Below are 14,517 nucleotides of genomic sequence, written 5' to 3' on the forward strand. Positions count from 1 at the left end.
ACACGTGTCACCCTTTTTGGAATGCCCGATGATGAGGTTTTAAGACGCTACCATCTTCCTCCCAAAATCATCATAGACACTCTCTCATTAATAGAGAGTGATCTTGAGCGGCAAATTGACAGTCCTACAGCAATACCACCACTAATTTATGGCGGTGTTACATTTCTGTGCCTCAGGATCATTTCAAACAACGGTGGGAACAGTGGCGGGCATCTCACAATCCTCCTTTTCCCGGATCCAGAGGGCAGTGATGGAGCACTTTTCAAGCACCTCCATCATTTTATTCAAATGCCTTTGGATATGGGTGCCCTTAGTGTGGCCAAGGCCAATTTTTACCAAATAGCTGGCTTCCCACACATCATAGGGGTTGTGGATGGTACTCACATACCACTTCAGCCTCCAGCACGGCTGGAGGCCATATTTCGCAACCGGAAACACTATTACTCCCTGAATGTAATGGTGGTATGTGATGCCTCCCTCCAGATCCTGTCCCTGAATGCAAATTTACCAGGAAGTGCACATGACTCATTTGTCATCCGGCAATCAGGGATATGGCACAAATTAACCAACCTACAAGCTGGTGATGCATGGCTTCTGGGTAAGTGGAGACCTTTAGTACATAACAATGTTAAGCTTGATACACAGTGATCCTGATGTTGTCTCTTCTTTTTCACAGGAGACAGTGGCTACCCTTGCATGCCCTGGCTGCTCACTCCTTATTTGGCTCCCACACCAGGGCCACAAAGTGAGTTTAATGCCGCACTTACAACCACCAGGCAAGTGGTGGAGCACTGTATCGGCCTTTAAAAAGGCTCTGGTGGCGAGCTCATGTATTTGCCGGATATGGTTTCGAAAATTGTGGTCCTGTGTGGGATATTTCACAACATTGCCATAAGGAGTGGTGTCCCAATGCAGCCAGAGGATGCCTTACCTGAGGATGGCCCCCCCGAGGTTGGTCGGAGGTCAGTATGTGGGGGGGCCATACGCGATGATGTGGTGGCCAGATATTTTAGGTAATTATTGTCAAAACAACAGTGTTTATACCCAATGTGGTACGGTTTGTTTGAGAACATCTAATTAATTGTTTTTTTTTTCTCCATCTTCTGTTTGTTTGCATAATCTTTGGCACTCCAACGATAACTACTTCCTGCTACCCTTAAAAAACCTTCAGGTGGAAACTTTGGGAATATATTATGGAACCCATATTGCAACGCCACATTTGTGGAAGCATGGTCCTTCGTCAACCAGTTCTTGATTTGTTGTGTGTTTTTTTTTTAGTTTTTGGTATGTATTGTATTTATGATTATCACTGTGTGTTTTGTTTGTGAGTGACCACTTTGTTTTTTTAGTTATGTTGTGAATAAATGTCTTGAGAGTGTAATTTTGTTCCTTTTTTTGCCCGTTACAAGCAAGTGTAACCAGGTTCACACACGTTACATTTGCCTAAGGGGTAATCCAGTAATGACGCAAGTTGAGCTAAAATGTAATATGTTTTCTGGGTCCAAACCAACACCCAAAGGAATCCTGTACAATCAGTTGGCTTTGTAATATCGGCCTAAGCAGCTTGCCCCCCAAATAGGAACCTGTAAAATGTAGTAATATATAATTTTGACAACACCAAAAAAGGGAAATGAGATTGTTACTGTTAGGTGTTTCTTGTGCCTGTTTTCCTTAAAAATACAACACACAATCTTAGTGACAATAATTGCAAATCCTTGCTGGAAGAGTCTACTTATGTCAGTGTAAACAATCTCTGATTTTGAAACAAGGAATGAGACAGAATGTTAAGTTGAAAATATTAATTTATTTACATTTTGACAATAAAAAAAAAAAAACTAGTTCCTAAGGAGGACCGACATATGGTCAAGGACCACCAGCAGACCGATGATGTGTTCCCGCATACGGCCCACACAGCCGGCTAATTCAGCCCTACGCCTCTGTTCCTCTGTGGGTTAGAAAAGTGTGGGGATTAATACATCAATAATGAAACCACATTAAAAAACAAGCCAAAACAAGCTAACCAAAAATGAAAATATTCTGGCACAAAGCAGAATGACACGATAAAACCAAGCCCCCCAAAATGGTCTAGCCCAAAAATACAAGTCCAAAAATCAGATTCAGACAGGTGTGATATGTGTATGGTGAAATCAGCAGTAACAGGTAAAGACAACCCGAAAAATCCCAAAAAGTCGACCAAAAAACACAAAAAAAGGGAACGACACATGATTACATACAAACAGTTTGTGGCGCAAAAAAAACAAAATAAAAAACATACCGTTCGAAAAAATGCCCGCTCCAGAAGCCACTCCCTCGTCCTCCTCGGAGGTGCCTCCATTCCCCAAAGATCTTGGCGGGGTGATTTGTGATTCCGGGGAGGGGGTAGTTCGAAGAGGGGTGGTTGGAGGAGAGGGGGAATTGGGATGGAGGGGAAGGAGCACCGAAATATCCGCCACAGGGTCTTGGCAGGCTGGGGAGGAGGGGGAAATAGGGGAATTTGGGGTTGTGGAGGGTTGGCTTGGGGTTGGGGAGAGTGGGTGAGAGCGCCGTCTTGGATGGCGATGACGCCGTAGTCTTCGCTGTGCCCCTAAAAGATGTGAAACAAATTGTGGTTAGTTTCAACCAAATCCGAGAAAAACACTAATTTATGACAACACAAATCGGAAAACATGGCCATGCAGATATGAGTACAATGAATAAATAGGACATACATGAAAACATGGCCATGCAGATATGAGTACAATGAATAAATAGGACATACATGAAAACATGGCCATGCAGATATGAGTACAATGAATAAATAGGACATACATGAAAACATGGACATGCAGATATGAGTACAATGAATAAATAGGACATACATGAAAACATGCACACGCAGTTAGGGCCACAAAGATAAACATGAAAACCACAGTCCCAAAAACTTACTTTCAGCGATCTGCATGCGAAAGCATGCCAGCAAGCGGGGCGTCCACCGTCGCAGGTCCAACCACCTGCGCTCCAGCTGGCCGATCTGGCGGCGTGAGCCGAAGGAATGCAGGCGGCCACGTACCTCCGCATATGCGGAACGCTTCTCGTGATTTGAGATGGGTGGAGGCTGCCTGGTGATCCGCCTATCCATCACCTCGGTTAGCACCAGCAGCTCGCGCCTGGTGAATGCCGAGGCTCTCATGATGGCAATGGTGTATTTGTTAAAAATCATTTTTAATAAAGACCTGAAAATAATTTTGATTGGCTAATGTATTTGGGTAATTAACAGGACCAATTCTATTGGTTAGTGTATGAGTCATGTGTTCGACAGGGCCAGAAATCTCTTGAGAGTTATGATAGGCTTGATGCAGTGACATGCGTATGCAAATTTAAATAAAGAAATGAACCCCGGGAAATATGCGGGGATAAAAACAAATAAAACAATTGTTTAATTGGGGCTAACATGTCTTTTGACAAATAAAAGCGAATGTTTAAGCCGTACGTATTCTGCGGGTAAACACAAACAAGGACAAGATTAAAGTTTATTGCATTGTGTTAAAAAAAAAAAAAAAAAACAATTAAGCTAATTGATATAGTGATTGGCATGATACGATTGAGGGAGGTAGGCAGAATAAACGAGCAGTTAATCGAAATCTGACAGTTCCACTTCCGGTTTGTACTTGTGCGTGCATTCCCTTCAAGCCATTTCGGGGATGTACGCTCGCTATTTGGCACGCTCGTTAGTTAGAGGAGGGGTCGGTTGAGTTTGGGGAGGATGTTTGGCTGCGTTCGAAAATACGAGCGAGTGCTTGAATTTACATATTTTTTTACGTACGCCGAACGTACGAACGGCCACTTGCGTCCGGGTCTGAATGAGGGCCTTTGTGTTTGTGTTGTTGAAACAAACAAGAATAATGCATTTTAAGAAGAATTTTAAGAAATATGCAAATATGCTTAAAGATAAATTGGAAGTTCAGCTGGCTGATTTCCAAAGAAATCATAATGTTGTTTTTTCACTACCTGAGAGTAAAAATAGTGACATTTTACCTACGCCCATATATGTTGGGAAGAGAGAAGGGAGCATAAAACCTATGCAGAACAATGCATTGATAAGAAAGCCTATCTCACAGATAGAGAGAGAAAACCTGAATCTGTGGGCCTGGTTCAGACCCGCTCGCGAGCGCTGAGCACTCACAAGCGTGTCGATGTTGGGCCAGTGCGCATGAGCACGAGGGAGCCGGCCCCATCGTGCGCATGCGCGAGACCCGCATAGCGATGGGTCTTGCTACAAAGGGGGTGTGCTGTCGATGGTGAGTGACACCTCGCCCCCTTTGGTGGGCATGCCGGGGGCGTGGCTGCCCAGACAGAGGCATTCCCAGGGGAAGGCCTACCATCTGGGGCCGGCCCCACTGACATCACTAGTGATGTCAGTGGGAGTGCTTTTGGCTCTGATAGAGCCAAAAGCACTCCAGGGCTTGCGGCAAAAAGACCCTACCGCAAGGGTCTCGTCGCAAGCCCGATGGTCGCGATGGTCTTGACCATCGCAACCTTTTTTTTGGCCGCTTGCTATAGCTGTGGGTGGTCACCCACAGCTATGCGAGCGGCCAGGAGGCCGCTCTAAAAAAGAGAAGTAGGGCCCTGATTCAGAGCGAGCGCTCTGAAAGAGCGTCCGGCTCTGAATCAGGCCCTGTGTCCCCTGAATTCCCAAGGGAGGGGCAGTGAGGGGATTTATTTAGCAGCAGCTGCTAGTGAGAGTGAGAGAGAACACTGTAAAAGCACAGCTTCCATTGTGAAAAAAGTTCTCATATAGAAACTTTGAATTAATCTGTAGATTCTTGTGTCATTGCCGAATTTTTTGATAGTCACACAATTTTAGAACAAGAGTTTTATTCTGATTTGAATGGAAATCAATGTGTGGATGAAGTAGCAGAAAATAAGGTTCTGTCAAAATGGCATTGGTTTGTGGCACTCCTGAGGTGAAGGATAGTACACCTGAATTACCACATAGTGCCCCTGTTTGTGGTGAACTGAACAAGAACCAGGAAGTGTCTGAGTGCCCATTAGAAAAGGATGGGCTAAGTAATGATGGGGGAGCGATTATGATGCCCAGTGAATGAATGAGATTTACACAGAGCCAGGGAGTGGAAAATGGGCAGGATTGCAGTCAAAGACCATACCCCTGAGACAGAGAATTACCCCCATGATGATAATGATTACAAGAGAGCTACTGTGAAGTTTCACAATAATGAAAATGCATGCTTTACAAATTATGTTTATGAGTTATCAGACATTGATAAGACATTAGTGGTGGGAAACACACTGATACTGATAACCAGTGAGCCATCACATATGGCAATTCACAACAGCTTTGCACCCACAACATACAAACTGAGTGGGGAAATTAAAATGTTGTTTGATAACAGAGAGCAAGAGAGGAAAATTTGGGATATAAACACTGTGTTTTGTATTGTAGATAGTCTGATTGTGAATGGTAAGAAAGATCAGACCCCAGTGTATTCCCTGATAAGACCTTATCAGTCAGTTGTTTTAAAGCAGCTGATTAAAGAAAATGTTTAATTCTGTTTGTTTAGTTAGATTTAGTAAGGGTTAAGGTGTAGATTTTGCTGTTAGACAAATACACTGAAATAGTTAAGTTGAAAATTATATCTATATAACTGATGTATTATATTGTATTATATAGGGCCGGCTCCAGGGGCCTGAGCACCCTGTGCCGGCCCGTTACTATGCACAGACATTACCATAGGCCACGCACCCTAAGTGACATGATTTGGAGACGTGCCCACATGGCACGCCTCCAAATAACGTCAGGCAGGGGGTAAAGCCCAGCCCTCCGTCACTGGCTGGGCTTCCCCCAGCCCTCACCTATCAGTGATTGGATGCTGCACACATGTGCATGATGCATCCATTCACACTCTGGGGGTCCAGCACTGATGCAGCTGTGCGGGGGGTCTCCAACCTCCTAATTTGACCACCCGCGGGCCACTTCAGTCCACAAGTGGAACAGCAGGACAGTGGTGTCCCGCTGAAATCAGGATGTTGGGGAGGGGTGCGTCCTCTATGGGTGGCACCCCTGTGTGACCGCACTTGTCGAACACCCCTAGAGGTGGCCCTGGTATTAGATATTGAGACTCACCCTGTTTTCCTTTCTTTTTCAAGATATATTATCAAGAAAGATGGCGTCCCTCATGGTTATTCCCGGATTGTCAAACACAAGCTGTCTTGTACTACTATTTATCAAAGACTATCTTACAGTGGCAGTGATAACAGTGAAAGACTGTTAAATTGTATGGATTCACTCACAGTGCAAGGGTGGGGATATCTGGTGTGACCTCACACAGGACAATGACAGATACCATCAAGGACTCAATATGTCCAAGTGTTAAGGTGAGTACACACTATACAGATATATCTGCAGATGATGGTTGTTCATACACACTTAACAACCATCATCTGTGCCTGCTTGCAGGTCCCGGCGACCAGGGGACGTGTCACGGCGGGTGGGGGAAGTATCCCACCCCCCTCCTCATGGCTGCCGCCATGTGTGTACGGGTGGTCTGCCGACTGCCTGTACACACCTTCCGATGGACAGATATGTCTGCAGACATATCTGTCCATCGTCTGTGCAGCACAGCCAATGCGATATGTTGGTGAATGCTGACGTTCACCAACATATGGCGGGTACACACTGCCCAACGTGCAGCAGATACATTGGCTGATCAATTCATCAGCCAATATATCTGTCAGTGTGTACCCAGCATTAGAGGATTGTGGGCCTGATTCAGACCCACTCGCAAGCGGCTGTCCGCTCGCAAGTGGGTCAATGTTGTACACTGCGCATGCGCACGACGGCGGGTGCTCCGTCGTGCGCATGTGCCAGATGCGATGAGCGAAGGACTTTCCTTCGCTTGTTGTGTCTGATCAAAGGGGGCGTGCTGTCGATGTTGATTGACAGCACGCCCCCTTTGGTGGGCGTGCCGGGGGCGTGCCTCCCTGACGGGGGCATTCCCAAGGGAACGCCTACCGTCAGAAGCCGGCCCACTGACATCACTAGTGATGTCAGTGGGAGTGATTTTGGCTCTGATAGAGCCAAAATCACTCCGGGCCTTGCGGTTGAAAACCTCAACTGCAGGCTCCGGCTCACAGTGGCGATGATCGCGATGGTCAAGACCATCGCGGCCATCAAACTGCACGCTCGTATAGGCTGTGGGTGGTGACCCACAGCTATACGAGCGTCCAGGAGGACGCTCCATAATTATGGAGGGCGGCCCTCATTAAGAGCGTGCGCTCTGCTCAGAGCGTACGGCTCTGAATGAGGGCCTGTGTTTGTACATGTTTATTTACCTGATAATATGTATTATCTTAGTTGTAGATAGAACATTATATACATGTATTCCACATCATAAAGCCAGGGGTGGACTGTAATGAGAGAGCAAAATGGCTATTTACAGACATTTTTATTCATTGTCTTTATATGTGTCAGACATTAGGTGGTGTTTTAGCTTAATACATCTGTGTTCAGCAGTTTCATTTATGTGTATATATAAGTTGCTGTTTCAGGAATAGATTAGCAATGCCCAAAGTTCACTGTTTAATCCCAAGAGCAAATAGTGTCTCATTGTGGCCAGACATTACTAAGCCTCTGTCAACAGCGTCTTACCATCATAAACATATTCATATGTCTACATGTCCAACTTTCTTAATTGAGGCAACAGTGCCCCCTACTGTCTATTCTTTCCTCTTCCTTTTACCTATATTTCCTAACATGACCTTTGAACTTGTTAACCTGCTTAAAGCATGGGGTTTTCTCCCTATATAAGAGATAACCTGTCAGTATACAGTTAGCCTTTTGTCTATGCTTAATGTATGATATCCCAACTCCAAGGTGTTGTAGAGGCTCATGGAAAGACAGTAGATGTAAAAAGCAAGTTAAGTATTCTTCCTTTTACTTTGTAATAAATGTCTTTTTTAACATATATTACTTGTGTGGCTGATTAACTCTTTGTATCCAAGAATCGTATTCTTGTTCCACTGAGAACATTAGTGGTGTCAGAAGTGGAATACAAAGGGTTAATAGCCATAAATCTGCTTAGAATGTGTAGTCAATGGTTTTAGCATTGCTGTGCAAATGTAGCATTGTGCAAATGCGGGGTTGTTCAAACTCATGTAAAAAATCCTCTGTCTTATATATAATTAAACTGGGCACCCACTGTACAATTTTCTGTCAGATAACGAAGAAGAACTCCAAATAGTGTTAAAAAAACTATTTTAATAAAACATAGTTCAAATAGTAAAATCCAAATGTCACTGCCCGGGAAGTGAAAATATCCATTTAAGATTCTACATGCACCATATTCACTGGATCCTGGTAGGAAGCTTCCCTTATCAATATATCTCTCTGGATGTATCAGCTGTGAATACTTGATCTACATTCACATATTCTATGATATGTCTACAACTTTCTTAATTGAGCTAAACAGTGCTCCCTACTGTCTATACTTTCCTCTTTATTTTACCTATATTTCCTAACATGACCTTTAAACTTGTTAAACTGCTTAAAGCATGGGGTTTTCTTCCTATATAAGAGGTAACCTGTCAGTATACAGGTAGCCTTTTGTCTATGCTTGATGTATGAGATCCCAGCTCCAAGGTGTTGGAGGAAGAGGCTCCTGGGAAGAGAGCCACTGAAGTTTTAAGTAGATGTAAAAAGCAAGTTAAGTATTCTTCCTTTTACTTTGTAATAAATGTCTTTTTTAATATATATTACTTGTGTGGCCTGATTAACTCTTTGTATCCAAGAATTGTATTCTCGTTCCACCGAGAACATACATATTGGTGCACAAATCTGTCAGTACTGTGCAGCACTCCAGTATATTCATCTCATGCTGGAAGACACCGGTCCTGCAGGTACTTTGCTGTGGTCACCTAATGCATGTCTCTGCTTACTACATTTCTGAGTACAGTATCAACAAGAGAATATACTTAATGTGATTTTGGTACTCTGTCTAGTATATTCCTGAAGACTGTATTATATCTGTTTGTTCTCATATATATCCTACTAGTAGTGGTCTGATGAGTATGAGCTTTATCAAGGCCTCAAGCTTCCATTACTCTCTCACATACAAAGCTAATCCCAAGGATCCTGATCCAAATCTTTAAAACCCCAGTGATGTGGCATTAACATTCTACACCTCGACAGTGGTTGTGGTGTTAGAATGAACTCTTGATACAAGATATAGATTGCAAGTTCCAGCATCAGTTCACTTTAGAGAAATACATAGCTTTTAAATAATGTTCTGGGAATGGTCAATAATTTGATTTGGAAAGCACACAAATGTGTAGTGAGAGAGAAATGCAATCAGATGGGATTCCACCTAATAAAAATAGAAGGAACATAAAAAAGGCTCTTCTTGCAAAAATTTAATCTCTGGAATACAAACTTAAACAATCCCTTTCTATGGTGGTATAAGAAGAATCGGCACAAACTGGATCATCTCTTAATAAGTTACTTACAGTGGTGACAAGACCAAACTTGCGTTTAGAAAATGTTTCTTAAAATTCTTTAGGTGGGGGAATAAGCTTAGCAATTCATCAGACCTTCCAACCAGTAAACTTCTCTCCAACTTGTGATGTCACAGAAGTAGGCAGACAGTGGGCCTGATTCAGACCCGCTTGCAAGTGCTATGTGCTCGCAAGCAGGTCGATGGTGGGGCATTGCGCACGTGCACCGTGCGCAAGCACCGGAGCGGGAGAGAAATTCTCTCGCTCTGAGGCTTGCAATAAATGGGGCGGCTGTTGATGTTGATCGACAGCTCGCCCCTTTTTGTAGGCGGGATGGCTAGACAAACGGACAAACGAAAGAATGCCTGCCATTTGTGGGCAGCCCTCCTGACATCACGAGTGATGTCAGTAGTGAGCTTCCGAAAGCTCACTGGGGCTTGCGGCAGACGAGACCCTACCACAAGGGTCTCTTCGCAGGCCCGATGGTTGAGATGGTCGCGACCATCACCTGGCTGCTCGCTAAAGCTGTGGGTGGTCACCCACAGCTTAGCGAGCAGCCAGGAGGCCGGGTTATTCAAAACAAAGTGGCCGCCCTGATTCAGGCTCTGAATCAGGCCCAGTGTCTGCCCACTTCTGCATGTTTAAATACATTTTTAATAAATATTTGTTTGTTAAAAATGTTAATGTCAGTTTGTGCAATTATTTATTACTTTTAAACTGAGGGCGCTGTTAACCACTTAACTGGCTAATATTTTTCCCCAAAATTGTTGATTTTGGGCCTGATTCAGCATGAATCGCTATTGTGATAGTGTACGCAGATGGCGAATTTTTGCATATCATCCATCCATATGTACCGCAGTGCGCTTGTGCGAGTTAGCATTGTGATCGCACTGCTATCACTCACGCAATTACAAAGCCATCACAGATGGAGGGACGGGACGTCAGCATTTAAGGGTGGTGATGGGGGAGTGGTCGGAGAAACAGACGTGCCTTCCCATTTGAATGCCGTATTATGAGCATGCATAAATTAGCCACTGCGATGGCATACACAGCTTAAGTGCTCAATGCGTGTGACAAGGTTAGCAAATTCTGAGTAAGGTCAGACCAGTTGTAATTGTTCATGAGGGGCTGATGTTACTTTATGTTCCCAATGTATACGCAGGATTGCAAGGTATTATGGATGTGCGAAAGCAGTAGTTGGTGTCTCTATGCTGACTTTGGGCATCTCTGTAATGGCTTTGTGATTGCAGTCATTAGGATATTTTTGCAGCACACCTGCGTGCGTAATCGCAGCTGCAATTGGATATAGTGATCTATGCTGATTCAGGCCCTTTGTGTATTAGTAGATTATATGAATAATAAATATTTAAACCCTATGCAGTATTATTTTAAATAATACAGAATAAGGGCTAAATAGCTATTATTTAAATAAATAATTTAATCATTAAAAAATATCAAACATTTTGGGAAAATTTTGTTTTATACAATTAAAAATACTTGAAATTGATATATATTTACTATCTACTGTATATACACACACAAATCATATATTTTTTTAACTACTGCATAAACCACTGGTTGATAAATTAGGGGTCTGAAGCAATGTATGGCCACACAGGGTTCCAAACAGGGGAGAAGGAGCTGGTACTATATGGATACACATGTCAGGTGTTGCACAAGGGCATGGGGTGATAGGCAGTACGATAAGGACACATTGGGTAATGAGCTCACTCCTTATTTCTTACCCTGACTGCTGATCAGTTCACTCAGTGGTGTGTAGCCAGCTCTACATGGCATGAGGGTGATTTGTGAGATACACAGGGGTGGGTTGCAGGGTGTCACACTTATGCAGGGTACATGGAGCAGGGCAGGTTTGTCGGGATGTCACAGATGCAGCACATGGGGCTGTTCTCACCTCAGATTATAACATTGCATGTGATGGCTCCTCATGTACCCTGGCATCATGCCAGTTAACTCTTACACAGACCAGGGCTCCAGTATCCGGGCACCTGTAGGCAGCCCAATTATACAAATAGAGTGAAGTACTGTACCTTCAGGCATTGGGATGCCGCTGTCGGCATCCCGACCACCAGGATCCTGTACCCAACCCCACTACAGTACACAAGCACAAACCAGGAGAAAAATAATAAGAGTGGCGCTAGTCAATTAGCAGCTGTTAAAAGTAGGGTGTTGAGCTCCTTGGTCAAATTTAAATAACATAAAAGACAGAAACAGCGCTAGAGGGTATTTGAGAGAACTCAGTAAAGAATTGTATAAAAATCATACGGCTTGGTTAAACTTAAAACATACACATTTATTAAAACACAATATTACAAAAGATCCTGTTATCTAATACAAGGATAGTTTTATGAATTATTATATAAAATATTCATAAACTTATTGAGAAAGCAATGAAAATATGGTTGTCCATTGAACTGCTTGGTTAAATAGCACTCTGGAGCTTGTGGGAATCACTGATTCTAAGACAAGATTATAATGATAGTCCCGGTCTATTATCCAGCAAGTATAGAAATTGGTATTACCCCAACTGGTTTCTCCATATAAGCAGCAGCTAGCAAAGTCTTGCAAAGTTCACAGTGTGCAATATTAGGAGTCATCCAGTGGTGTATCTGCATATATCAGCTGGTCCGGATGAAGTAGGAAAAATCCAAGATGAGGCTCTACAGATGGGCTTTCAAATCCAGGCAGTCCAGTATACATTCAATATACTTTAGGATCTCATGTGGTCCAGCACCGATTAAATTTATAATAATCTAAATTCTGAGAGAAGTGTCCACATTTAATATACGTACAATATGTATAGTCTAACCTATATAACTCCTATAATGGAACAATAAATTAAATACTCGGAGGTGCCCCCAGACCTAATTTGTACAAACTACTTGCATATCAACAAAAAAAGGGGGGGAAGAGGGAGAAAGGGAAGCAAAGACAAAATTTCCTGTTCTGGTACACTAATAGGTTTAGATATAGACTGATCTCGTAACCTCAGAAAAATAAATAAAATATAACTTTTATTGGATATTTTAAAAGTATAATTGTGAGGTTCTGAATTTGTTGTGGACCCGGGTGGTGATAGGAGCAGACACAGAAGCAGACTTAAATGAAAAAGTGGAGTTTTTAATAAGTGACTTAGAGGACATGGGAATGGCAAATAAAAGTCCAGATATAGCACTAAAGTGCACTTGATAACTGTAGTGGGGGTTAATGGGAAATGTCCAGATAGTGACAGGCAGGATAAGTCCAGTAAACAAGTATGGTGAGCTGTAACTGAATGCAGGAATGATGAGCTGTAACGAGTGCAGGTATGGTGAGCTGTAACAAATGCAGGCTGAGGTAATGAAGTCCAGCTGGGAGTGAAGGGAGGCCAGGCGCAGGGAACAGCAGGTGAAAGGTATGTGGAGGGTGCAGGGTAAATCCAGCAGGTTGGAGCAGGGAAGGTTCAGGCTAGTAGCATTTACAAGCAGGCAGATAAGGCACAGGTACTCCCTCTCAGCCACAGCTGAGAAACACGTTGCACTGGCAAGGAAGGAAGGCTCTGGACCTTCCTAAATACTCAGTGCCACGCTGTGACTGGCTGGAATGAGCACATGACCTACCAGGATTGGACAGCCGGAATCACATGGCCACAGGCAAGATGGCGGCGCCCATGACAACAGAATGGAAACACCGCCAGACCTCACCAGGCCTAGTGACGTGCAGCCAATGCCCTTCGCCAAACACCTGCGCCGCTGCCAGAGACCCCCCGCTATAATGACCTCACAGGCAATACCCGGTGACTACCATGCCGAGAAACCCTGGCCTTAACAATAATAGTGTGTTCAGATGTGGGTTAAAATATAAAATAAGTAAAGTAAAGTAAAGACAGTGAAGATGTAATGAAAAATAGTGATTTAAAACACCTCCTGCTGTTACCGGATTATTAAAATCTTACTATAAAGGATTGTCACAGTAACCTCTGTATCCAATTCTTCACTATATATATAATATTATAATAGTGACAGAGATACACTGATCTGTAGTGTGGTATAATAGTTATATGTATACTCCCCACTCAATGTACTATAAACTGAGTGCTGAATAATAATGCCTGTTGGTATTCTCGCTCTATTAAAGACAAAGTTCTTATGTTAGTATAAATAATATCAATCGCATCACGTAAATAGTAACCTTGTACATATAGATTTTATAGATGTGTTTCACTGTTGTGTCGGTTCAGCCAAAGAACACAAGTATCATTGTTTTAATATACAAAGACCCTGTTAGGGCCATATATGACAGTATATTGTTCATATACATGAGGGTGACCGCACAGAAATCCCCCATATATATTCACAACTTATGTCATATGCACTCTCATTCTATAAGGAGCACAAACTATCTATATATAGATTGTTAGGCAGAGAGTCACAGTCGCTCTTAGTATCTGCTCTAATTCTTTACAAATATAACACACTTATCAACTAATTGCCGTGATATTTCAAGAGCATTTGGGGATAATCAACGTGTAGAGACTATGTTAACATTCTTATTCATTCTAACTCATATTCAGTGTTAAGGTGATGGGAACCCTATCTACCAAAAGCCTAATGTGGGGAATAAATTCAAATGATACAGTTATGCTCCACAGATTTGTTGAGGCCACTTGGATGTAAAGTATTCAACTTAAACGTCCAGTAAACTTCTTGATGACACCTCCACATGATGTAATCGGGATATGTCCCAGGCCAGAGATGGATAAATTACTAACATCACCATTATGTACTTGGGTAAAGTGTCTTGAGACACTGTGATTAGAAAATGTATTAATGATATTATGGCGGTGTTCCATAAATCTCCTTTTTAATGATCTGGTGGTGCGGCCCACTTATTTATAACTGCATTCACATAAATAAATTCACATATAGATAAATAACATAGACCAAATCACAGTTTATAAAACTCTTAATACTGTAGGATTAATTTTTTGTGTTGATATCTATCAAAGTTGTTCTTCTAGGAATGTGTGTA

At 42.8% G+C, this 14,517-nt stretch overlaps 1 long non-coding RNA gene across 1 annotated transcript in view; it reads left to right on the forward strand.

The window, feature by feature from the left end:
- The first annotated feature begins 4,857 nt into the window (after window positions 1–4,857).
- LOC148479688 (uncharacterized) overlaps window positions 4,858–14,517 on the forward strand; it is a 30,605-nt gene continuing 20,945 nt past the window's right edge. Inside the window, exon 1 of the long non-coding RNA XR_015871983.1 lies at window positions 4,858–6,372. This is a non-coding gene — a long non-coding RNA (uncharacterized LOC148479688). The remainder of the gene's footprint in view (window positions 6,373–14,517) is intronic.

The sequence above is a fragment of the Taudactylus pleione genome, unplaced genomic scaffold, assembly GCF_031769625.1.
Source record: "Taudactylus pleione unplaced genomic scaffold, aTauple2 ptg000615l, whole genome shotgun sequence".
NCBI classification, from domain to species: Eukaryota; Metazoa; Chordata; class Amphibia; order Anura; family Myobatrachidae; genus Taudactylus; species Taudactylus pleione.